The sequence below is a fragment of the Macaca thibetana genome, chromosome 8, assembly GCF_024542745.1.
Source record: "Macaca thibetana thibetana isolate TM-01 chromosome 8, ASM2454274v1, whole genome shotgun sequence".
Taxonomy (NCBI): Eukaryota; Metazoa; Chordata; class Mammalia; order Primates; family Cercopithecidae; genus Macaca; species Macaca thibetana.
Window position 1 is genome coordinate 113794572 of NC_065585.1, and position 25795 is coordinate 113820366.

General features: G+C 44.3%; 1 protein-coding gene and 1 long non-coding RNA gene across 8 annotated transcripts in view; one reads left to right on the forward strand and one right to left on the reverse strand.

Annotated features, from left to right (window-relative positions):
* Window positions 1-22050, forward strand: part of LOC126961825 (uncharacterized) — a 28476-nt gene extending 6426 nt beyond the window's left edge. Inside the window, exons 2-4 of the long non-coding RNA XR_007728434.1 lie at window positions 16898-17163; window positions 18290-18443; window positions 21161-22050. This is a non-coding gene — a long non-coding RNA (uncharacterized LOC126961825). The remainder of the gene's footprint in view (window positions 1-16897; window positions 17164-18289; window positions 18444-21160) is intronic.
* Window positions 1-25795, reverse strand: part of DCTN6 (dynactin subunit 6) — a 1120059-nt gene that overhangs the window by 452009 nt on the left and 642255 nt on the right. The gene's annotated exons all lie outside the window — the stretch shown is intronic.

Sequence of the window (25795 nt, forward strand, 5' to 3'; positions counted from 1 at the left end):
AAACAGAGGCCAAGTCACATTTTGTTTTACAAACTTGCTTTACCATGGGATTTCTTTTAGCTCAAACTCCCCAAGGCATTTAAAATCTAATAATAACTGCACTGCATTTGTGTGCTTGCCGAGAGGCCGTTCTGCACATGGAGAGCACAGTTCCAGTCCCAGCTTGTGGTTTCTTGGCAGAGGGACCTTGTAGGGGCTGCCTTACGGTGTGTGGCCCTGGGAAAATATTTTTACAGGGTCTCATCTCTATACAGAAATTTGAGTTACCTTAAAATCATGGTGTCAGCACCATTCTAGTGCCTCACACAATCTCATGAAAGGATACTCTGCTGGCTAGCAGGCATGATCTGCTTAGTGGGACACCCTCTTGGGTCTGGGTCCAACTGAGGACCCTGGGACAACCCCATAGGTGCAGGTCTTTAAGCTCCTTGGGTAGCTGGTCACCCCAGTGAAATGGGGTAAATAGAGTATTGGAGACACATGAAGACCAAGGCCCCCAGGGGTCCCACACTCCTCAGGGATGGGAGGGCCTAAGGCATGGAGCACAGCAGCCCCACCTCCACAAGTCCCTTGAGTTTGCCAGGGTGTCAGGATGTTTCTGGACATTGAACAAATTCCTTAATCTCTGTGTGTCTCTTTCCTCATCTGTCGAATGGAGGTTATAATAGCAATGACTCAGGGTTAATGGAAGGACAGAACCAAAGTAGAGCCTGGCGTAAAATAAGTGCTTTTTTAAGGTGTTAATTCTGATTCTGTTTTATGGTTTGTTTTTTGTTTTTTGTTTTTGAGTCTTGCTCTGTCACCAGGCTGGAGTGCAGTGGAACAATCTCGGCTCACTGCAACCTCCGCCTCCTGGGTTCAAGTGACTCCTCTGCCTCAGCCTCCCTGGTAGCTGGGACTACAGGTGCATGCCACCATGTTTTATGGGTTTTTTAAAAAATTAAATGTTAACCTTTAATCCACACAACTCTCTAAATAACTTCCTGTTTTAATTCACATTTCACTGATGAGGAAATTGGGATTTTTAGAAAATTAAAGTAATGTGTCCAAGGTCACACATATATCTGGTAAGTGTCTGAGTCAGAATTTGAACCCAGTTAAGTCTGACTCTAATGCCTGATTATTTTATGATATGCTCCACTATCCCTCAATTGCTCAAAAGTCAAATTTATGTTATCTTTAAAAAAATCATGGCTAATGCATACAAAGGCACGTTTATGTGGCCTGATATCAGCATGGGGGTATTCTTTCTGGAGTGCAAGCTGCAGATAACTTTGGCTGCTAGAGGATCTTCTAGAAGCAGGAGCTGTGTGGCAGAATAGAGCCTATAATGCCAGCTTATTAGCAAGTATGTAAACACCAAGAAAGTGACACTATAAGTATTTCTCAACCCAGCACCCAGTGCCACAACCTGCCTTCCTTTAGGGACTAACAGAACTTCATCCAACCTTCCCTGTAGGCTCCACCAAGCACTGGAGGTTCCTCTGTTCCTGCAATCCCCTGGGGGATGTTTGAACATCCTATTCTTCAGCCTTGGCTTTGGGAGTGTGGCATTTACAAAGGAGCTCCCAGCCAAGCTTAGGTATGGGGAGGAATCACTTAGCAGCCTGCCTATGAACAGAGTTAAAAAGGGAATAGATAATTCCAGGAGCAGCCTGAAGGCAGTTTCAGCCGAAGAAGGGCACATTCAGATATAGAATAGAACAACTGGGTATATATCCAAAGGATTATAAATCATGCTGCTATAAAGACACATGCACACGTATGTTATTGCGGCACTATTCACAATAGCAAAGACTTGGAATTAACCCAAATGTCCATCAGTGACAGACTGGATTAAGAAAATGTGGCACATATACACCATGGAATACTATGTAGCCATAAAAAAGGATGAGTTTGTGTCCTTTGTAGGGACATGGATGCAGCTGGAAACCATCATTCTCAGCAAACTGTCACAAGAACAGAAAACCAAACACCGCATGTTCTCACTCATAGGTGGGAACTGAACAATGAGATCACTTGGACTCGGGAAGGGGAACATCACACACCGGGGCCTATCACGGGGAGGGGGGAGCGGGGAGGGATTGCACTGGGAATTATACCTGATGTAAATGACGAGTTGATGGGTGCAGCACACCAACATGGCACAAGTGCACATATGTAACAAACCTGCACGTTATGCACATGTACCCTAGAACTTAAAGTATAATAATAATAATAATAATAAAAGGAAGTTAGAGGAATCCACAAAAGTGAAAGAAGTCGTTGAAGTTGGGAAGAACCCATTAGGCTTGGGCCCTTGGGCACAGCTAAGAGTATCTGTGCCAGTTACAAATTCCAAGCCGCATACTTAGAGATTTGGAGCAGACAAGCTAAGAAGAAAGGCAGGGAAAAGAAGTCGCTTCTACAGCAACCAGAAGAAAGTTACCCAACCAGGGAACCTCCCTGTTAGAACTATTCCGGTTATACCAATGTCAAGGACATCGCCAGTGAGTTCAGAAATTTAATAGCCAAGGAAATATCTAGAACCTCTAGAAAACTGAGGTTCTAGATCTGTGAAACTGGAAGCACCTCAGTTGTGATTCTGACATAGGTAGGAAGGGATGAAAAAGACATATTTTTGTGGCTTTGTGGGTCTGTGCAGAGCAAAACAGTTTCAAATGATTCCACAAAGCAAAATGATTCCTCTTCTGAAAACTGAATGTGAGAACCACCACCAACATCCACCTATGCAAACCTTCAGGCGATTGAGCCATGTCAGGGTAAGTATAATCTGGCATTTTTATCTTTGATTCGGAGGTGGTCATAAAGACCTTTTCAAAGAGGTAGGAAATGAGGCCGGTGAGAGCAACTGTGAATGGGAAATGTCAGGATACCAGAGATAGTGCAAATGAAACAGAATTGAGCCAAGAGCTGCGGCAGGTAATTTCAAAAGCCTAAGGTCATCCAATCTCCCTCCATGGGGGTGTGAGCTTTTCAGCAACCAGAGACTTTGCAGCTCACACTTCCTGGGGAATTAGTCAAGGTCATATGGGCCACCTGGAGGTAAAAAGGAGGCTGATCACTAAATCTCCTTGCTGATGAGGAGCTGGATCTGAGAATGCAATCCACCCATGAGTTCTGGAAGGTTTCTATGACTCTCTCCACTCAAAATTGGGTGCTGGCTATGGTGTCATTGACATTTGTCTTCACGGTTCTTTGCCCTTTCTCTTTCAGCTCCTAACAGGACCCACTTCTACCCCCCAAACACTGGGCTCTCTCACCATGCAAGGCCTCCATTCATGGAGCTGACTGAGAAGGCAAATAATTTATGCTCAATGTTTGGTCATTTAAAGCATTGCTTTCCTATCCCCGGAAATATCTTTGTTGCTGCTCTTGTTTTTGTTAATAATAGTAATTAGATACAAAAAACAATGAATGTATCAGGAGGGGATGTGAGGGAGCCTTCCCTCTTCCTTCAACCCCCACTGAGTTCTAGTGCTAATCACTCTGGGTTTAAAGCCAAGAAGCTCAACTTCTAGCCTCTGCCACTTAGGACACCGTGTGATCTTCAACAAGTCATGTCGCCTCCCGGGGGGCTCATTATTCTCATCTAGAGTGAGGAGGAGAGGATGGTTTCCAAAAATCTGCTTCAAAAATCTTCTAAATTCTATGAGCTGCCTGTGAGTGAAAGCCAGACCTGTTAGCATGTCTTGGGTCTAATTCCACAGAACAGCCCAGGGGGTGTGCAGTGCCTTGGCCAATGTCTATTAGGTCTACAACCCGTTCTCCCTGAGAGTGAGACAGGAGAGCCAGTGGGAAATGTTACAGAGCCCACCACGCTGGCCTGGATTGCATGAGACTGTGGCCAGAAGCGAGGATTTCAGACATGGTCATTGACGTGAGCAAACTTTTGCCTTCTCTACTCATTGAGATAAAGGCAACAGGAAAAGAATGGCCATGCACCCTGGGAGGCAGCCCGGCTCCACGTGGGCCCAGTGGAATATTTGCTGGCCTATTTGGAAGTTAGAAAGAAAAGAGTATGAAAGTAAATACTATTTAAAATTTTTTCTTTTTCTTTTTCTTTTTTTTTTTTTTTTTTTTTTTTGAGACGGAGTCTGGCTCTGTCGCCCAGGCTAGAGTACAGTGATGTGATCTCAGCTCATTGCAAGCTCTGCCTCCCTGGTTCACGCCATTCTCCTACCTCAGCCTCCCGAGTAGCTGCGACTACAGGTGCCCGCCACCACGCCTGGCTAATTTTTTTGTATTTTTAGTAGAGATGGAGTTTCACCATGTTAGCCAGGATGGTCTCGATCTCTTGACCTCATGATTTGCCCACCTTGGCCTCTTGAAGTGCTGGGATTATAGGTGTGAACCACCACACCCAGCCTAAAAATTTTTCTTTCAAACAAAGCCTAGTCCTCTCCCCAGCACTTATTTTTTTATTGTTGTTATTATTATTATTATTAATATTAGCAGCTCTGGTGACCACAGATTCCATGCCAGGAGTCGTTTTGCTCAAGAAGTACTTTCCTGGTCCGTGTTAGGTTTTTCATAACAGTCGATGATGAAAAGTCTTGACAGCTGCTGTTTGCATTGTAGGTGGGGACAGGTGAGTTGACATGGAGTTGTTTGTGCTTCTTTTGTGCAAACATTGAATAACAGTTACCTTCAGTTGAACTTTACCGGGTCAAGTAATTCCACTTTAATAAAACCTAACTCAGGCTTCCCATTAAAACAGAGGTGAAGAACTAGGGGCACCTTGAGCTAAGGAGGAGAGAGGCCTAAAGTTGGTTTTACTGGCACCCAAGAAACCATCATTCTTCCTTTCTTGAGCTCAAAGCACTTGTTTTTGCCCACTAATTAATTACGAGGAGGTGATTTGAACCCGTGGTCATGCCTATTAGGTATAAGGCTTCTGACACAAGGCAGATTCAGTAATCACTGCCTGGCATTTCCAGTTGAAAAGGGCCCATCCCAAAATTAGTTATAGGATACCTCTCAAGGCATCCGTGAGAGATCCAGGCAGCATCTCCGAGGAGAGCGTTCAATCTAACCTTAGGGCAGGGGAAGGGCCTTACTTTGTGATATTGTGCTTTGTCCCCGTGACGAGTCATCTCTTTCTCTCTGCTAATTTATTTCTGCTCTAGGTGAAATCCTCCAGTATGTGGCCCTTCCGGGAGGACCTTCCTGTTTGGCACGCACAGCCAATGAGCTGTGAAGCACTAGCAGAGCTCAAAATAGAAAGTCTGCAAGCACACTGCTCCCCAGGGCCTAGTCTGTGCCTGCTTGCTCAGATGCAGGAGAGTGGGGCTAGGAGGGCCGGCTCCTCCGAGAAGGCCAGGCACCTCTCAGGGGTGGGCCTCGGCGCAGAAGGAGTATGATTGCTAAGTCACCACCCTCATAGTTCTAGAAATCATTTCAGATCTCTGCCAAATGCAACATTATCACTGAGCCCTGGATTCCCGCCCCAATCTAATATCAAGAAAAAGTTGATTGCTTTCTAAGATTAAACAAGCTAAACACCCAAATTTTAGGATTTCTGAGGGTATGAAAGGTACTTGGCTATTATCACCATCAGAGAGAGCTATTAAGAGGAAAGAAGGGGAAGAGCTTTGAACAAACAAACAAAAGCCTTTCTCCTGCTCTGCTAATCCACCTTGAGATATGACTCATGTTGGGTTGCCTTGGTAACCATGACATCAGAAGAGGGACTGTGTGTGTACGTGTGTGTTGGCAGGGAATCCTTTCACACGTCCATCCTGTGCCTCACCCTGTGGGTGCCGTGAGCTGACCCCGCCTGCACAGACATCGCCCTTTTGCACCTGGAATCATTTTGCCGTTGCAGGATCTCGCCACGGGCTGCTTGTCATTGATCATTTTCTTGGGGTGAACAGTTTTGATGGACAGGGTGTCTGTCAGTGGCCCATGGGCACCGAGAGTATGATCAGAGGCTCTGCTAGCCTCCTTCTCCGTCCCCTCTCCAGCTTTCCTGATGGGGTCTGTGGTTTGTCCTCATCAAACGAAGACTGCTGCAGCCCCAGGGTGGTTTTAGTTTTGGGGAAGTCTGATCTGTCCTCCCAGGCTGTGAGTCTGGCCCTGTATAATGACAACCAGGTGGGCACATTGAATCAGAATTAGAAAAAGCATCACCAGCTGGGGAAGGGGGTGTAGACTGTGTGGGTCCCTAGCCTGCCTTTTTTATCTCCAAGTCCAAAGAGAAACTCCTCTAATCCCTGGTTTGCTCTGGAATGCCAGCTGCAGAGAAACAGCCACAACAGTCACTTGTAAAGAGAGGCCCTTTCTTTGAAGCGGAATTTGCAGCCATGGCTAAACATTCAGGTGAAATCACATTACAGCAAATCCTTTCAGGCCGAAGTGCCTCAGCAGAGCTATTCTATCTCCTGGGAAGACTTTGGGATTCAGCGAATGCTCTGCGATGAATGATCCTGCGCAGTGATCATTTTATGTGGTTCTAGTCCAGTAACTGTTACCCATACTGTGAAAAGCTCTGTAAAATGAGATCTGTCTGAGAATAACTTGTATCCAAGAAGTGGTGTTATTAAAGGGCAATATGGGGACCGGGCACGGTGGCTTATGCCTGTAATCTCAGCACTTTGGGAGGCTGAGGCAGGCAGATCATAAGGTCAGGAGATCGAGACCATCCTGGCTAACACTCTGAAACCCCACCTCTACTAAAAATACAAAAAATTATCCGGGCGTGGTGGCAGGCACCAGTAGTCCCAGCTACTCGGGAGGCTGAGGCAGGAAAATGGCGTGAACCCAAGAGGTGGAGCTTGCAGTGAGTAGAGATTGTGCCACTGTACTCCAGCCTGGGCGACACATCAAGACTCCATCTCAAAAAAAAAAAATAAAAGAAGCAACATTGAGCAGTTAAAAAATTGACCCGTTACAGGTAATGTGACTTTAGGCAAGTATCTTTAATTCTATGACCTCAGTATATTTTTAATAAGTTTATTTATTTTTAATGATGAGGCTAGTAGCACTTTTCAGGGTCTTGGTGAGAATTCAGGGAGACAGTGTGGGAAAGTGCTTCGTGATCTGGGATGGGACATTCCAACAGAGGCTATCACCATTGCTTCAGATGAGATTTGAATCCCAGCCAACACAAGTACATCAAAATGCTGGATGTTGACATTGTCTTGTCATGAGAATTGTAATGTCTTCCATTATTCCATGAATACTATCAAAAGAAAATTTTGAATTTTTTTCTAGCTTCATTGAGGTATGATTGACAAACAAAAATTGTATGTGTCTAACATATACAGTGTAATGATTATATATATGTGTGTATATATGTATGTATAGTGGAATTCTTACCATAATCAAGTTAATTAATATTAATCTCACAGTTACCCTTAAATTTTTTCTTTGCAGTGAGAACACTTAAAATCTACTCTCTTAGCAAATTTCAAGCATACAATGCACTATTATTAACTATAGTCACCATACTATACATTAGATCTCCAGAACGTATTCATCTTATAACTGAAAGTTTGTACCTGTTGATATCCTTATTTCCCCCACTTAAAATTTGTAATTTCATTTTGTTTATTTAGTTCTTTTGAGACGGACTCTCGCTCTGTTGCCCAGGTTGGAGTGCAGTGGCGTGATCTCAGCTCACTGCAACCTCTGCCTCCCCGGTTCAAGCAATTTCCCTGACTCGGCCTCCCAAGTAGCTGGGACTACAAGCATGTACCACCATGCCTGGCTAATTTTTGTATTTTTTTAGTAGAGATGGGTTTTCACCATATTGGTCAGGCTGGCCTCGAACTCCGCACCTCAGGTGATCCACCTGCCTCGGCCTCTCAAAGTGCTGGGATTACAGGTGTGAGCCACCATGCCTGACCCGAAATGTGGAATTTTAAATAGAATCTCACACATTATACTTAAGGTATGTGCTTTCTAGATCCCGTGCTGTCATGCAACCAGGAGCATGAAGTCATAAGTGGGGCGGCGGAGGGGAGGGGGAGGGAGAAGGAGGGAGGCACTCCCTGACACTTCTTGCAACCTGTTGTTACCAAGGCAGCAGAGTAGAACAACGAAGTGCAAGGACCTGGAAATCAGACACACCTGGGTTCCTGGTGAGCTTCACTGCTTCCTGGTCTCTGATATCAGGCAAGTCACTTAACCTCTTTAATCTTCAGTTTCGTCTTTTGTAAATGAACCATAATAATGACTCATCAGTTTCTTGTGACATTTAAATAAGCCAATGTATGTAAATGCTTAATCCACTGACTGGAACACAGTAAGTGCTCAAAAATGTTGGTTATTAATAATTCCCATAATCAATTGATGTTTCCTTATCATTGAATGTTTCTTTTAAATATGGAACTTAGAAAAAATCACTGAATTCTGAGTTCATTTGCTGAAGGTTGAAAATATTAAAAGACACCCATATCTGTCACCATTTCCACTGATGACTTCAAAGTTGCACACATGTCATAATGCAAAAGCACCTGGCACAGTACCCGACATGGCACATGGTGAGTGTTCTGGAAACTTACAAGAATGGGATGAGGACATATAAGCATCTGCAATGCCAGGCTCAGGAATTTGGAATGACTTTGATAACCAACATCGTGCCATCAATGGTTTCTGAGCCATAGAGGTGCAAGATCATATCCAGGCTTTAGGAAGACAACTCTGAGAAAAGAATGCAGAATGAGTTGAGGGGGAAGATGTCTGGATGCTCGGAGATTATGGCTCTGCTGCCAGAGATAAGATTATGGCAGTATAAGAACAGAGAGAATGGGATACACTGAGAAGCGTGGCAAGTGTAGGACCTACAGGAAGAACTTGGAGCTGGGGGTCAGGGTAGAGAAAGGAGTGATGGTGAATGGAAGGTTTGTAGGTCAGGCAGGGTGGAGATGTGAAGTCAAGGAAGGATTGTCAGGGTGGGGAGGCCCTCATTCATCTGCACTGTTGGGTTTGAGGAGGGGCTGGTGAAGGGGCATGAATGTAGAAACATAGTTTAGAGCAAAGAAGAGAGGGTGGGGCTTGAGCTAAAGTAAAGGGGCCTTCTGCCTAAAGATTACTGCTGAGACCATGGGATTCTCTGCCCATATCCAGGCTAGGAGGGAGGAGTAACCCCAGGGGAAGAGTGGTCAGAGAGGCCACTGTCTGTGAAAAGGGGAGAGTGGAGTATCACAGACATCAATGTGATAGAGCATTAAGACTTGTTCAACCAGACTTGTTGCAAGAGTCAAGGGAGGCTCCAGAGTCAAGGAGGCTGGATTTGTAATGAGGATACCCCTCAGAACCCTAAGCCATCCCCTTTAAAGAAATGGAAGGAATGAAATCATGTCCTTTGCAGCAACATGGGTGCAGCTAGAGGCCATAATCCTAAGCAAATTAACACAGGAATAGAAAACCAAACACCGTATGTTCTCACTTACAAGTGGGAGTTATGCATTGAGCATACATGGACATAACTGTGGAAACAATAGACGGGACTACCAGAAGGAGAAGGGAAAGGAAAGTGGGTTACAAAACTACCTCACGGGTACTGTGCTCACTGCCAGGGTGACAGGATCCATACTCCAAACTGCAGCATCACACAATATTCCAACGTAACAAATCTGCACATCTACGCACTGAATCTAAAATAAAAGTTGAAATGTAAAAACAAAACAAACCAACAAAAAACAGCAATTGACGGGATCGCAAAAATATAAGAAAACACAAGATAGAGGGGGTAGCGAATGCAGTAGCAGAGTTTTACACATGTGAAATGCTTAGGATATGCACGAATATGATAATAAATATGGTACTTTTTTTTTAATGCAAGAATGCGCAGTTAAGTAGTCAGGGAAGGGGCTGAGTCCAGAAGTGAGTCAGCTGCCCAGATAAGACCAAGCATACCTTGGCTATAGATACCAACTGCTTTAGTTTCGAGCCTTGCCGAGAATAATACCCTCCCTTCTGGAAGCTGTGCGTAAAGGCTAATGTTTCAGGAGAGGAGCGGGAATTGGGAGGCTTGGTGGGAACCAGCTGTGCGACCTGGGGCAGGTTTTCTTTTCCTTTCAGGTCCTTATCTCTAAAATGAAGTGATTGATCCAGGTTATCTCCAGGGTGTCTCAATACACTCACTTCTTCTCCTTGTGGTAGGAACAAAATATAGTTAATTTTGATAAAAAAGTTATCAAAGACAAAACCCCATCAAGTCTCTCAATTGTTTTCCTTTCTGGTTTCCTACCCAAGTCTAAGTCAATATCCTCTCCTGCTTCAGTGTACGATCTTGGCTAGGACATCACGATACTTTGCTTTCAAATCTAGAAGACAGAGGAGAAGGGAAAAGAGAAAAGATAATATGTCACTTTTCTTGCCTGCCAGTGATTATATCTGGAGGGAAGGTGAGGCGCAGAGGATAAATCTTATTGGATCCTCATCTCACAATAATTCTGTGGAACTTATAGAGCAGGGATGATTTTTCATATTTTGTGGTCAATAGAACTGAAACCAGAGAGGTTCAGTAGCCTCCCAAAATTCATGCAGATAACTAATTAAACATTTACCAGATACCTCCTATGCTTGACTTCAGGGAAACAAAGATGGATAAGGCACTAGCTGTGTGATATGAAACAAATGACTTAACCTCTCTGGCTTTAGTGCTATCCCCTATAAAAAGAGGGGACTCCATTCTGTGATTTGCTAGGTCCTTACGTTTCACACATTATGGTTTGGTCTCTGCATCCTTCTGTTCTATCACAGGAAAAGGCTGAAGCCTTTGCCTGGGCTCTAACTGGGTCTAGGTTGTGTGAACCTCTAGATGCAGACATCTGGGGCAAGAGGTGAGGCGCTGGTTGCCTTCCAGGCAGATGTAGTTAAGAGAGTTGGCTGCAGACAATGATTTTGCTCTGTGTCTCCAAGATCGTGGGCCGGTGGGAGCCCAAAGAGAGGCTATTAGGATTCACATCAGATTGTTAGTTGGGAGGTTATTATTTTTAAGCCAGCACCACTTTAAGCACTGCCTTGCTTGCTTGCTGTCTGGGACATTCTTTAGCACCTTTTCAGCTTGCAGCTCCCATGAGCAATACAGGTCACTCTTCAGTCAGTTCCCCTGATCTGTCCTTGCTATTTCAATCCCTATACTTGTGGAGGATCAGTAGCAGAGGAGAAACCAGACTAAAAAAAGATAAAATGATCAATGTCAATGTGAACATACCTATTTGTATGCAGGTTCATAAACACACTTCGCTGCGAGCCCACGAGAATGTTCCGCATAACCACCTGCCAGGGTTGTGGTGGGGTGAGGAGCAGGGTTGACTCTCTGGCTCTCACTTTCTTTTCTTTTTGATATGGTTTGCATCTGTGTCCCCACCAAATCTCATATCGAACTGTAATTGCCAGTGTTGGAGGTGGTGCCTGGTGGGAGGTGATTAGATCATGGGGGCGGAGTTAACAATGGGTTAGCACCATCCCATTGTTCTCGTGATGGTGAGTGACTGAGTTATTGTGAGATCTGGTCCTTTAAAAGTGTGTGGTACCTCCCCATTCTCTCTCTTCCTCCTGCTCCAACCATGTGAAGTGCTGGCTCTTCACTGTAAGTTTCCGCCATCACTATAAGTTTCCTGAGGCCTCCCCAGAAGCAGATGCTGCCATGCTTCTTGTACAGCCTGCAGAATCAGGAGCCAATTAAACCTCGTTTCTTTATAAATTACTCAGTCTCAGGTATTTCTTTATAGCAATATGAAAATGGACTAATACAGTTTTATTTTATTTTATTTTATTTTATTTTATTTGGAGACAGGATCTTGCTGTCACCCAGACTGGAGTACAGTGGTGTGACCATAGCTCAATGCAGCTGGGCCCAAGGGATCCTCCTGCCTCAGCCTCCTGAGTAGCTGAGACTACAGGTTCATGCCACCACACCCATTTTTTTGTTGTTGTTTTGGAGACAGGATATTGCTGTGTTGCCCAGGCTGGTCTTGAACTCCTGCCTTAGCCTCCCAAAGTGTTGGGATTACAAGTGTGAGCCACCACCCCTGGCCAGACTCTCACTTTCTAGGTGGCATTGTGGGTGAAGTCTTAAACTCTGCGCTTTGGTTTCCTTGCTGTAGAGTAGAGATAATAATAGTACCTACCTGAAAGAGTTGTTTTGAGGACACAGTGTCCTTATTCATGTGAGGGGCTTAGAGCAGTGCCTGGCACACAGTAAAAACTTAAACTATGAACTGCTCATCAGTTCTCATTATCTATAGGCAGTTAGTTCACAGGCTCACACAATGTCTCTTCACAGCCTCTTTGAGGATCCATAATTCTAATCATAATTCAGCCTTTCTTCTTAGAGCAGCTTCAGATCCTGACATTAATTTCCTCAGACATTTAAGGAATCACAAGGTAATGGGGTGTTATTATCTCATTTTTTTTTCAAAGTGAAAGCAAGTTTATTAAGAAAGTAAAGGAACAAAAGAATGGCTACTCCATAGACAGAGAAGCCTGTTATCTCATTTTATCAATGAAAAGATTTGAATAAAAAATTAAGTATCAGTTTGTACTCAGTCTCCTTGGGCATCCACAACAGAGATGGTAGAAGTATCTATAATCTTGCCTGGCCTGGCTTATCTTACTGTCAGCCCTGCCAGCTCTAAGGGTGCCCAGTAAGTTTCTGATCATGCTGGAAGGATCCTGTCCTACCCCTGGAAACACGGCTGGCCTTTTCAGCCAAAGCACCATCCCCAGAGACTTCAGTCCTGGAGTCCTCATGACACCCACATCCTGAGGGACACTTACCATTAATCCCCAAGTTGAAAGTTTGCTAGGTTACAGCCGACCCTCAGGAGGCCAAGAGCAAAGGAAGGGAACATGTCCTTCCTCTCTGTAGCCACAGAGGGTCCCTGCATATCCAACCAGCCAAAGTGGTGCTGTCCTTGGAAGGCTGGAGTGGAAGTGGCAAGAGGGGTTTGTTAGGACTCGTATTATTTTTTTCTTCAATCTAAATAAATGTTTATTATAAGGAAATAAGTTTAGATTATTGAGGTAAACAAAACTAAACCAAATATAACCTATATGTCCTATAATATAAAATATTCACCTATAACTTTATTTATTTCTCATAAATATCCGAAGGAGTAGAGTACCAATGGAAGTATGCTATACAAATAGATTTCAGCATTTGGTAAAGTAGAAATTTTTAGTGGCATAAAAGCTGGAAGAACCGATGGACTACCTTTAGAGGAAATAAGGTCCCAGTTTCTGGGGAGGCTTCACAAGATGCAGGGTAACCGTTTCACATGGAAAGGGGTTCCATTTTAACGGCCATCCAAGAATTAAAATAAGAATTTTGCAGTAATGAAATAGGTTCCTTCCAAAATAGCACTGAACACTCTCTCTGTGGTGTGTTCAATCAAAATAGCTGTCATAATTTTTTTTTTAATGGCCCAAACACCTGGTTCATGATAAAATTCCTCGGGAATCTTTAAGAGGAAGGAAAGGTCTGTGTTAGCTGGGAGTGAATCCTGTGTGAGCAGATCACATCAAAAGGTCATGCTCAAGTATGTTGTATGTTCCAAGTACAGCTCTGGATGCTCTGGGAAATAAAGTGTCATAAGACAGGGGTCCCCAACCCCTGGGCTGGGGACCAGGACCAAGCCACAGAGCAGGAGGTGAACGGCAGGCAAGCCAGGAAAGCTTCATCTGTGTTTTCGGCTCCTCCCCATCACTCGCGTTACTGCTAGAGCTTTGCCTCCTGTCAGATCAGCAGCGGCATTAGATTCTCATAGAAGCACGAACCCTATCGTGAATTGTGCATGCGAGGGATCTAGGTTGCACATTTCTTATGAGAATCTAAGGCCTGGTGATCTGTCACTGTCTCCCTTCACCCCCAGATGCCCCAGATGGGTCCAGCTAGTTTCAGGAAAACAAGCTCAGGGTTCTCATTGATTCTACATTATGGTGAGTTGCATAATTATTTCATTATATATTACAATGTAATAATAATAGAAATAAAATGCACAATAAATGCAGTGGGCTTGAATCACCCAGAAACCACCCCCCCCCACCCCCCACCAGTCCATAGAAAAATTGTCTTCCATGAAACTGGTCCCTGGGGCCAAAAAGGTTGGGGACCACTGGTATAAGACACAACCAGCACCCCAAAGGAGCTTATAGCTATTTGGGATATAGAGAGGTCAAACCCATTCTCCTTGTTTCTAATGTGGTAATACTGAAAAATTACTTGCCCAGGTCGCAGGGAGTTAGAGGAAGAGCTGGGAGGAGAATCTGGAATTGGACATGAGGAGACAGGAACGGGAGAGTCCTAGGGAGCACAGGGGGTGCCGGGAGTGAAAGCTGACACTGGTGGCTCTGGTTCATAGAGATGCCCTCTGGATCATTTAAGGTCAGGAGTTCAAAACCAGTCTGGCCAACATGGCAAAACCCCGTCTCTAGTAAAAATACAAAAATTAGCCTGGCTTGGTGGTGGGCGCCTGTAGTCCCAGCTATTAGGGAGACTGAGGCAGGGGAATCGCTTGAACCCGGGAGGCAAAGGTTGCAGTGAGCCAAGACTGTGCCACTGCATTCCGCTCCAGCCTGGGCAACAGAGTAAGACTCTTTCTTAAAAAAAAAAAAAAAAAAAAATGTCTTCTGCACCCTCTACTACTCCTACTCCCGCTTCTAGCTCTAACTTTGAGTGGAAAACATCTCACTTTCACTGTCTTTCCTGCCGGCACCAAGACCTTGGCTCTTTTGGGCAGTGGCAGACATGGGATCTCTCTCTCTCCTCCCACACTCCACACTCCCACCCTCCCTTCCAGAAAGCTGAGGCCCCAAGGAGGGAGGGCCTCTGCCTGCAGCCTGGCTGGTACCCCAGTCCTTGCCTTTTCTGTGCTGGAACTGCACAAGGCCATTTCATGTCCCATTTAGCAAGTGTGGAGAGCTCTTTGATTTGGTAGGTGATAGCACAAGTCATCCTGCCTCCGATGGTGGGTGAAATACCATCTGATTCAGAGCTTATTTCGTGACTTCCTCCAGAACCGACTGCCTCATTTGTGTCTCCAAAAATAAAAATAGCAAGGGTTAGATCCTATGCCTCTCCTATTCCCTGGGGATGCTGTGATTGAGTGATGACTCTACCAGCAAAGTATCGAGGCTGTCGGTCTGTTCCCTTTTGATCAGAACCTAGAAAAAGCACGTGGAGCAAGTGATGTTATCCTCTGAACTTCACTGCAGTCCTCCCCAGGGGTTAAGGGCTCAGGACCCTGTTTGGCCCAGCACTTTCAGCTTGTTCATTTCATGTTGAGCTTTGCTTTCTACAAATCAGTGTGTGGACAAGATCAGTCTTTTAGCAAAGGAGTAGTTAAGGCAGTGCTATGGGGGAAGTATCGGGTGGGACTACAGTGCCTGGATTTCACCGTCAAAGATCCCATCCATTGGCTGCTTCTCACTAAGATCCTTTCAAAAGGTTCTTTAAAAAGAATACAAAGCCTTGTAAAGAGCCACACAAATGTAAACTAAGGTGTGGCAAGGTTACGTTACTCTAGGTCAGAGGTATGGGTGTCAGGAGGCTCAGGGAACCATTAGATCCTAGAGACATTAGATCTGAGACAAGAAGCTTCCGGAGTCTAGGAACTCAGTGGACAACAGCAAAGACACCAACCCCAGGACAAGGCAGTGCCTGTAACCCTGCTGTTATTGCCTATTTGCTCCAGGACACCATCCCCCCTCACCGAGGCTTAGTATTGGGGTTAGAATGGGTGCTCATGATAGAGTATGTATTAAAAATCAGTTCCCGTCCAGGCTGAGAGGCTCACACCTGTCATCCCAGCACTTTGGGAGGCCGAGGTGGGCGGATCATTTGAGGTCAGGAATTTGAGATCAGCCTGGCCAACCTGGTGTCTACACTAAAAGCACACAAAAATTAGCTGGGTGTGGTGGTGCATGCCTGTAATCCCGGCTACTCAGGAGGCTGAGGCAGGAGAATCACTTGAACTTGGGAGGCAGAGGCTGTAGTGAGCCAAGATCGTGCCACTGCGCTCCAACCTGGACGACAGAGCAAGACTCTGTCTCAAAAAATAAAAAAAAGTTCCCTTCTCTTCCATTAAAAAAAACTCATCTCATCTATGTGTCCAACTATAGACCCCAGATCACATTTGAAGATAAAATATCAGGGATCACCGAGGCCCCTGACAATGTGGAAAGGAACCAGATTACATACAGGGGCAGTGTGAGTCTCCTTCTTAAGCTCCCCTCCCACCCCCAGAGCAGCAGCCACTTGCCTTTGGAAGAAGTGGATCATGGCTGGCACTCCACACTTGGACCCCTCTCTGAAAGCACAGCTTGGCTTCCATCATTCTTATGATCCCTTCTAATCACAAATAGCAGCCTTCCAGAGCAATAAGCTCAGCCCCTTCCATTGTTCCCACAGCCACAGACATAGGCATGCCTGTGCCCTCCCGTTGATTCTTGCCACGGACAATCCTAGGGACAAAAATGTAGTGTTTCATGGCGACTTTGAGATGACATGCACCTAGAGGTAAGTCTACAGACAGGGCCAGCATTAGGTACAAATTGCAGTGAGACTTGTCTATGGCACCCTCCATTGGCACCTTTCTGCCTTTTACATCTTTCCTGTCCCTTCTCTCCTGCACTTAGTGCTTTGATACACATAGGCCAGGGATGGTAAATACATTCCATTTTCAGTGCCAACTGTGATTAATCAGTAGGGATCACTGTATTGAGAAAGAAAAAACAGTGGTATGTGAATTCTGGAATCAATCGCTAATGTCTGCCATGGAGACATTATTTGCATCTTCTCATTCATCTGTGAGCCTTAAAAGGCAAGACTGTGTGTTATTCAACTTCAGATCTCTAATTATTAGTGCCCAATTATGTATTATATTTGAACAGTATCTGTAGCAACTGTGGAATCTTTTATGTCTAACTTGCTTGTTTTCAGCTCTGCCCGAATTTCAGCTGTCACAGAATGAGTGACGTAGTAAAATGAAAATGCATCATCTCAGTTTCCCCATGGCCTGAATGTCCATACAAAATGAGAGCCAGTAGAGAAGAAGAGAGCACGTGAGGAGATTTTAATAACTGAGGAAAAGTGGAAGGAAAAGTAAGGATGAAGGTGAAGATGAAGGAATACGTCGGAGATGCTAGCACTGGCATCCCCAACCACACAGTACCATGTCCTGCTAAAGAACTCTATAGAATATACATGTAAGTGCTATGCTGCAGCAGACTTAAACTTGCAAGAGCTGCTTGTTAAATTTTCAGGAATTTTGTGAGTCAATTGACCTCATGTTTGTAGATTGAAATTAGCTGTGATGACAGTATTTATACCATAGGAATTGGCACAGACTAAAACATTTATAGTACCACATTGCATTTATGCCCCCAAACTCTGGGTGTAGACAGGAGTGAAATCATTAGTATCAGTCAATAGCATCCAAAATAGGCTAAGCTGTCTTCAGTTTTGAGTCTTGGTGGGAAAGTAGGACTGGCAATCTCGCTAGTCTTCATGCCCAGTGGGGATCAGGGGTTGCTGTTCTTTTCAGTGTTCTGGGATTTGATTGGCCCTCTGATATGATTTGGATGTTTTGTCCCCTCCAAATCTTACGTTGAAATGTGACACCCAATGTTGGAGATGGGCTTACTGGGAAGTCATGGAGGTGGATCCCTCATGAATGGCTTGGTGCCCTGTCCTCATCATAATGAATGAGTTCTCACTCTATGAGTTCACTAGTGAGCTGTTGTTTAAAAAAGCCTGGCACCTCCCCCGTCTCTCTCTTGCTCCTACTCCTGGTCTTGCTATGTGACTGCTGACTCCCCCTCTGCTGTGATTGGAAGTGTCCTGAGGACCTCCCCAGAAGCAGATACTGACACTATGCTCCCTGTACATCCTGCAGACCTGTGAGCCAAATAAACCTCTTTTCTGTATAATTACCCAGTCTGAGGTATTCCTTTATAGCAACACAAACAGAGTAACACACCCTCTTATCAGAGGCTCACCTTGACATCAGAGTGGAAGAGTGGTGGCCTGTCAAACATGGATGGTGGGAAGGGCAGCTGCACAGAGGGGGCTCTCGGTGATTACACGATACTGTAAATTAGGTATCACGTTGCATTCCTGCAATGGCAATTTGAAGGGAAAATGACACAAGAACTCCTAGGTCATGTCATTGACTAAGGAATGCTTTTTCACTCCATTAAAATGAGCCCTGAAGGACAAGCCCAAGCCTACACAGGCAGGGTCCTGTAACCTGAGGTCACTGGGAAGAAAGGAGTTTCTCACTGGAGCTCAGAGAATTTCTCAATGTAACTCTTTCCTTCTCTGACTAACAAGGGTGTAGATAGCAGTCTTCTTGGGGAATCCATCTGAGAAAAAGAAGCTTCAGCATTGCAAGATTTCAGCTACTGTCTCTCCTTGGACAGGATTCCACCTTTCCTATGGCTGGAGCCCTTGACACATGTCACTGTACACTGCTGTTCTCGCTGGGGTAAGGAGGAGCGGGGAGTGCTGGTGGAGAGGGCGGAAAGGTCCTGGGAAAATGGCTGATTTAGAGGCCATTCCTTCACTATATGATGCTGGTGGCAGTCTAGACACCTCTTCTTTGCTAGATTGTGAATTTGGAGCCAAGGCTGAATGGGACCACAGAAGGACTGTCCTGCCCATTGACACTGTCATTGATTCAGAGCAGTAGGAATGTGTTCGGTGAAGACAGGAGCAGGGCAAACTAGAGAAGCACAATAGATAAAATGAACGCAAGAAGGACCAGTCTCAAGAGAGGGGAGAGGATGATAGAAAGATAACCCTTGAATGACGTCTGCTCACTTCCTGAAGTGTTTTCTGATCTTTGGTGATATTCAGTGCTCTCTCATAACTTCTGCCCCCTCTCTTCCCTTTCCATGTACTTTCTTATTTATTTAATATTGTCTTTAAAATTGCTCACTTAAAGAAAAACCTACTCAGTCTCATGTTAAAAATAGAATTCTTAAAATCATAGGTTTGATAGGTGAGTTTTAGTTTCTCTAACACATATGACTATAAAGACATAACTGTTAAAATGGAAAACTCTTAATTCATCCACCCCCGAAGTCATGGCGGGTCCCCATGCTGCACCTGGATGGGAGGAATGGTCTCCGTGGACACAGACAGATGTCACTTAGAACGAAACTTCAGAAAGTGCCTGAATCTGTATGTCTGTAATTCATCAATGCCTCCCCATCTCCTGCTCAACTCACATAATGTCAATTTAACAGTGGTGGCCGTAGTTGCTGCGGCATTCATTCACTGAAGCTCTCATTTGGCATCACACACATTTTTTTCCCTTTTGAAAGGCCTCAAGCACATGAACAAGAGTGAGAGGTGCCTGCTCTCTGTCCAATCAGGTGTTGAGTTGCGGTGGTTTGTTTCATTGCCAAGAATAGAGTTGTTGCCTGTCTAATGTACTACAAGGTATTCCATTTAAAAACAGGGTCTCTAGAGGGAATTATTCTAGAATAAGCTATTTCCCTTCATCTAACATGAAGGAAGAAAAATACCAAGAAGAAATCCGTATTTTCATGTCATTCTTCCTGTTTCTGTTCTATCCTCTGTCTCCTCCTTTTCATGCCACTTCTCTTGTCTGTTCCTAATTTTCTTAATCCTTTTCTCGCTCTGTCTCTTGTCTCTTCATCATAACCCAAAAATACGAATCTAGGCTGGGTGCTGTGACTCACACCTATTATCCCAGCATTTTAGGAGGCCGAGGTAGGTGGATCACGAGGTCAGGAGATCGAGACCATCCTAGCCAACATGGTGAAACCCCGTCTCTACTAAAAATACAAAAATTAGCTGGATGTGGTGGTGCATACCTGTAATCCCAGCTACTCAGGAGGCTGAGGCAGGAGAATCGCTTGAACCAGAGAGTCGGAGGTTGCAGTGAGCCGAGATTGGGCCACTGCACTCTCGCCTGGTGACACAGCGAGACTCCTAAAAAACAAAACAAAACAAAAGAATCTAACTTCTTTTTGTTTATAACAATGTACATTTTCTTGGTAGACGCTTAAGCCTGATGTGCACTTTCTTGGTGGCATAAATCACTTCTGGAAGGGGACTGTAGGGCAGGTCTCCAAACATGAACGTTACCCATCAGCTTTTAATGGTAGTCTTGGCTATCTGATTGGATTATATTTCCACTAGGGGGCGCTCTTCCCTTTAAATGTCAAAAACTACCTTCCCTGGAATTCAATATTGCAACAGGAACAATGGAAATGTTGATTTCCTTTCTGAAATAGCTGCTACTGAGCACAACTCTGGAAGGAGATTATTAGGGATATGCCAGTTGCAAAGAAAATACTTGGTTGTAGCAGCAAATTCACCTACTATTGAAGACATAATGTCAATGAACAGTGGTTGTAGTTGCTGTGGGATTCCTGATGTAGTGACTTCTAGGAGATCCTTTCCTACTCCACGTGCCAGCTAGCAAATTTCTCTCTCTAAATTCAACCTGGAGTCAAGGGATCCTTCTCAATAATTTCACAAACTTTTGGGCCTGTAATCTTTCTAGGTTGAATTCTAGGTTTGATTTGGGGACTTTAAATCTGGTGAGATCTCAGCCATTTCCAAGACCTAACCCTTCACTGTACAAACAAGGAAACGGGCACACACAGGTAGAGCAGTGTGTCTAGACCACACAGCACAAAGGAGCAGATCTTCTGATACCATGTTTCCAATTACTTCAGTCCTTAGGACACTTCTGTGTCCTCATTACAAATACCTTCTTCCAGCTTTCCACAGTGTCTTTTGTCAATAAGATTTATTTAAAGTCTTTTCAGACTTGACAGGGTTCACTGTAGCTCTGACCTTGTAATATTTTACTATAGACATTAGGTTATGGTAGTTTTTATATACTCGGGGCTACTCCAGTTTTTTCAAATAATTCACACATATTGAATTCTAAGTGAATGACATTCACTGGGCCCTTAACACATGAACCATCATATCCAAGAGGTAATAAAAGAGAACAAAAGAGCACTGACTTTCTCAGCACCCATGGACTGATTTTTGAGTTCTGTCCACATCTTAAAGAACGAGTTACTTTGGACAAGGTTACTTAATCTTCTTTGGGCTTTCATCTTCTTTTCTGAACAGAGACTTTCTGTGCATTCTTTTGTTTACTCCTTGAAATAGCCCCCAGAGGTCAATACAATTCTCATTGTCCCCATTTTACAGAAAAGGAAACTGAGACCCAGAGATGACAAGTGAATTTCCCATGACTGTCCAGCTGATACGGAGCTGAGCTGAAAAGTGAGCCTGGATCTCTCTGGTTCTAAAAGCTTTGCTCGAAAGCACAGGATGACACCACCATTCAATCAATAAGCAGAGACCTTCCGTGGACTCAGCAGGTCCTGTTGTCCCTGAAGCTTGACACTGTCATTTCAAACCACAGCAAGAACTCAAAAAGGAAACAGTGCAAGGAAAATAATGTGATATTGGAGAGGCAGCGTGGGTTATTGGGGGACATGGGTTCATGCCCCTTCTCTCCCACACGCGTGGCATGATGCTAAGCAGGTCACCTGACCTCTCCAGGGTTGTTTCCTCAACAGAGAAAATGAGGGGGTTGAGATGAACGCCAGCCCTGGGTGCTCAATGCTGCAGTCTGGGGTGGCGTGGACTGAAATCAGAATTCTTTCTCCTCCGCTCTGGGTGCTGACACATGATCTCTAGCTCTCACTCCCCACCCCTAATCTTGCCCATCTGAGTTTCAGGTTATTTTTTCCTTCCCCCTGCTCTTCAATTTCCTTATTGAGGAAGCTCTTTCCTGCTGCCTCTGTCCCCACTGGAGTTGTTTGATCCGATAGAGCCAGTTGAAGCCAAGGGGACCCTGACTTGAATCTTGCTTTCTGACATGCTGGCTGTGGCTTGCTTGGAACCTGAATAAGAGCTTGCTTACTCCCGGTGTTCACCACGGCGGAACCATGGGTGCAGAAATGTAATTCTCCACCAGCCCAGTTTAATCCGCGAAAGACAATAGGGCTTGCAGGCGGTATCACGTTGAGTCTCTGAACACAGCACGGCTGCTGTCGCCCTTTTCATTAAAATGATTGAAATGTATTTCTAAACAGAATTGAGGGCCCCTGTCTAAATCAAGCCACTGTATTGGTCTTATTGTCCCGATCTGAAGTGCTTCAGCTTCTAGTGCACAGTTGCTTCTCAATAGAAGTTCATTATTACAACGATAATAACAACTGTACAGATACACAGAAAAGAAGTTCCCATTTCATGAGGGAAAAAGAAGCTCATTCAAACCAAGAGAGAATGAAAATTACTCTTGTTCAGCAGCTCCACAATTCCTGCTTTCCCTTTCTTCTGGAAAGGAAGTTGAATTTAAAAGCTTATCTTGGTTTGATTTTCTTTTTCCCTGAACCAAAATAGAATAGCTATTTAGCTTGAAAATTTGTAAGAGCTCAAGTCAATTGGTTAACCAAACACACACACACACACTCACACACACTTACATGCACATCTTAATATCCTCATTATATAAAATCTCAATCACCAAAAATGACCCCCCAATTTAAGACTCCAATGTATGATTGGGCAAAGGACATAAACAGATGATTCATAAGGAGGAAAGACACATGACAAAAAATATGAAAAAATTTTCAACACACAGATAATAAAAGAAATTCATAGGATAACAAGATATTGTAGGTGCTAATCAAAGTAGCAAAGATTTTTAAAATTATAGCAGAAGAGGTCCTTGCTTTTGTGTAATGAGTTCCCAGAAAATACATGAAATTCACTCATCCTCTTCCAAATCAACATTACTGTCTGTGAAAGGAACAGTACAACCACACACAGAGATCCCAGCCTCTGCTGAGAAAATCCTGTGTAAACTCACCGTCCTCTTTGTTTCTTAAGTTCCTCCTTGGTAAAAAGTTATTTGGCTCATGCCTGTAATCCCAGCACTTTGGGAGGCCGAGGTGGCCGGATCACCTGAGGTCAGGAGCTCGAGACCAGCCTGGCCAACATGGTGAAACCCCATCTCTACTAAAATTACAAAAATTAGTTGGGTGTGGTGGTGGGTGCCTGTGATCCCAGCTACTCGGAAGGCTGAGGCAGGAGAATCACTTGAACCCAGGAGGCAGAGGTTGCAGTGAGCCAAGATCGTGCCACTGTACTCCAGCCCGGGCAGAAGAGTGAGAATCCATTTCAAAAAAAAAAAGGTTGTTTGTATTCAGACTCTGAAATTTCACAATTCTCCTCAGGTACTGTTTTTCTTTGCCCAATGCCTTTAAGTCTTCACTGATGGATATGTAGACACCTAATAAATATTAGACCTGAAAGTGTCCTTCAAAGCATAGAATTCAGATAGTGATTTTACAACTGAAGAGAGTGAGGCTCACACATTCTGAAGGTGGGAGTCAGGCTCTTTTTACCATAAAAGTTTTTCCTTGGGGTAATGGTCAATATCCACCAAAATCCAGGTGGCACATGCTTGATGCCCTTCTGAAAAGACTTAGTCTGCTTCACCACTGGTTTTAGCAGGCTGGAGCCAGAGTCTCAGTACACAGTGAGCTGCTCAGGTGAAAGAAGGTCATACTAGGATTTCTGCTTTCTAATGTGTCATCCTTTTTAAATTTTCATTTTTCTTACTGTTATAATGTATAGGTTAGTAGAGCACTTTACTTCTTGGGGATGCATAATTAAAGTTGTTTTGCTGATGGGATAGTGTTATCAAAAAGTTTGCAGGCAGCTGGAATGGTGAGGGATGTGAATGTGTCTGATCTTGTACAATTCAGGAAGCAGGGCCTTCAGAGTGAAGGGAGGAAGGAAGGCTAGCTGTGGTCAGAGGAGATGACCGGCAGTGCTCTTAACAGAGGGCAAGAGTCACCTTCTTACCCCGCAGGCTGCATTGAGACTAAGGCAACTGGAAAGTTCAACTGAATCACAAAGACATGCTGACATGCTGGGGAAAAGCCAAAAAGTTTGAAGGCCATCTTGCCAGAAAAGTGGCTACTGCTCAGGTCCTGTCCTGGCACTCTGCGCCCAGGATCCCAGGACTCAGCTCATGGGGTGCAGAGAGTTGTGGTATGCCAAGCCAAAGGTCTCAAGGAGATGGTTCCAACTGGGAGTCAATGGCAGAGAGGCCAAGATAAGCTAAGGGGCATGGCAATCTGAGGATCCAAGCCACCTAGTACAGACACAAGGACAGGCAAGTGAACTGGAGACCTTAGCAGGCTTGTCAGAGGGAAAGTGGGAGGCAACAGCGGCCCAGAAGCAAACTCCCTATGTCAGATAGAGGTGTGTGCAGTGAAAATGAAGGGGGAACCAGAACCCCTTACAGGAAATGCCCAGTGGAACTCCATGGAGTCCCTCGAGTCGTCTTTGCACTGCTGAGTCAGGTATTAGAGGACCCACAGTGCACTTCTGAGCCTCATTTCTGTCTCCCTTACCTACCACAAACTCTGGACAATCAGCTTGCACATTTGTTCCTTTATTCCCAAGGAGAACATGAGGAAAAGACGTAGATATCACCCAAATGTGTCATTTACCAGGTAAGAAAATTATTATTTCTGGGTGTCCCAGCAGCCTCTGTCAGGAATGCAGGTATAAGTAATCTCATGTGCCTTTGTTCCAGCCTCCTTGTGGGAGTCCAGTACCCCAGCCCCATCTTGAGAGATGCTGCTGTTCCAACCTCAGCATCTCCTAATGGAGTCAAGAGGTAAGGCTGATTTGAATTCACGCTTCTTCTCCTTAAAGCTAGTGCAACTCACAGAAAATTGAGAGCCAAATGGAAAACAAACTGTCAGTTTTCCTAACGGGTAGGCAGGTGTGTCTTAACCCCCAAGGCTTTCTGAGGGAGCCGGAGAGGAGAAAGTGACAGACCTGAGGACAAAGGAGATCCACCTGCTTCTCTAATTGTAGACCTTGAGCATGCCTGTCACCTGGACTGCAGCATACTGAGCACAGGGGTGGTGCCGGGCAGGTACAGCTCCCAGCACTCTGCTGTGGACATCCTAACTCACTAGAAGGTGACTCAGTCACAGTCTATCTAAGTTTATAGCTGAGGCTCTAGCACCTGTTCTAGAACAGGAGAATCCGAAGGAGGAGATGAACTGAATTTAGCACTGATTTTCTTTAAAAATATTTATAGAAACTATAACATTTCTGAGTTATCTAGAAATGTTATTTTTGTTTAGTTTGGCTTTCTTTTTTCTTTTTTCTTTTTTTTTTTTTTTTTTGCTTTCATCTCAAAATTAAACATTTTGAGATAATTGTAGATTCACATGCACTTGTAAGAAATAATACAGAAAGAACCCTCTATCTTTCATCCAGTTCCTCCAACTTGGTAGATCTTGCCAAACTATTGTACTATTTCATAGCAGGATATTGACATCGATACCATCAAAATACAGACCATTTCCTTGGCTACAAGAATCCTCCACATCCTCTTCCCTCTGGCACCCACCCCTTCCTTAATCTCTGGCAACCACTGTTCTCCATATCTATAATTTTGTCTTTGCAGGAATGTTATATAAATGGAATTATACAGTATGCAAACTTTTGGGATTGGCCTGTTTTTTTTATTAGAAGCATAATCTTCTGAAAGTTGTTGCATGTATCAATAGCTTTTTAATTTTTATTGCTGAACAGTATTCCAGCGTATGGCGTACTACAGTTTGTTTAACCATCCACCTGTTAAAGCATATCTGGGCTGTTTCCAGTTTGGGCAATTGCAAGATGGACATTGATACACAGGTATTTTTGAAAACGTAAGTTTTTATTTTATTTCTCTGAGGTGAGCATTTGCCCAGAAGAGCATTTGCTGGATCTTATGATAAATGCATATTGATTTTTTTT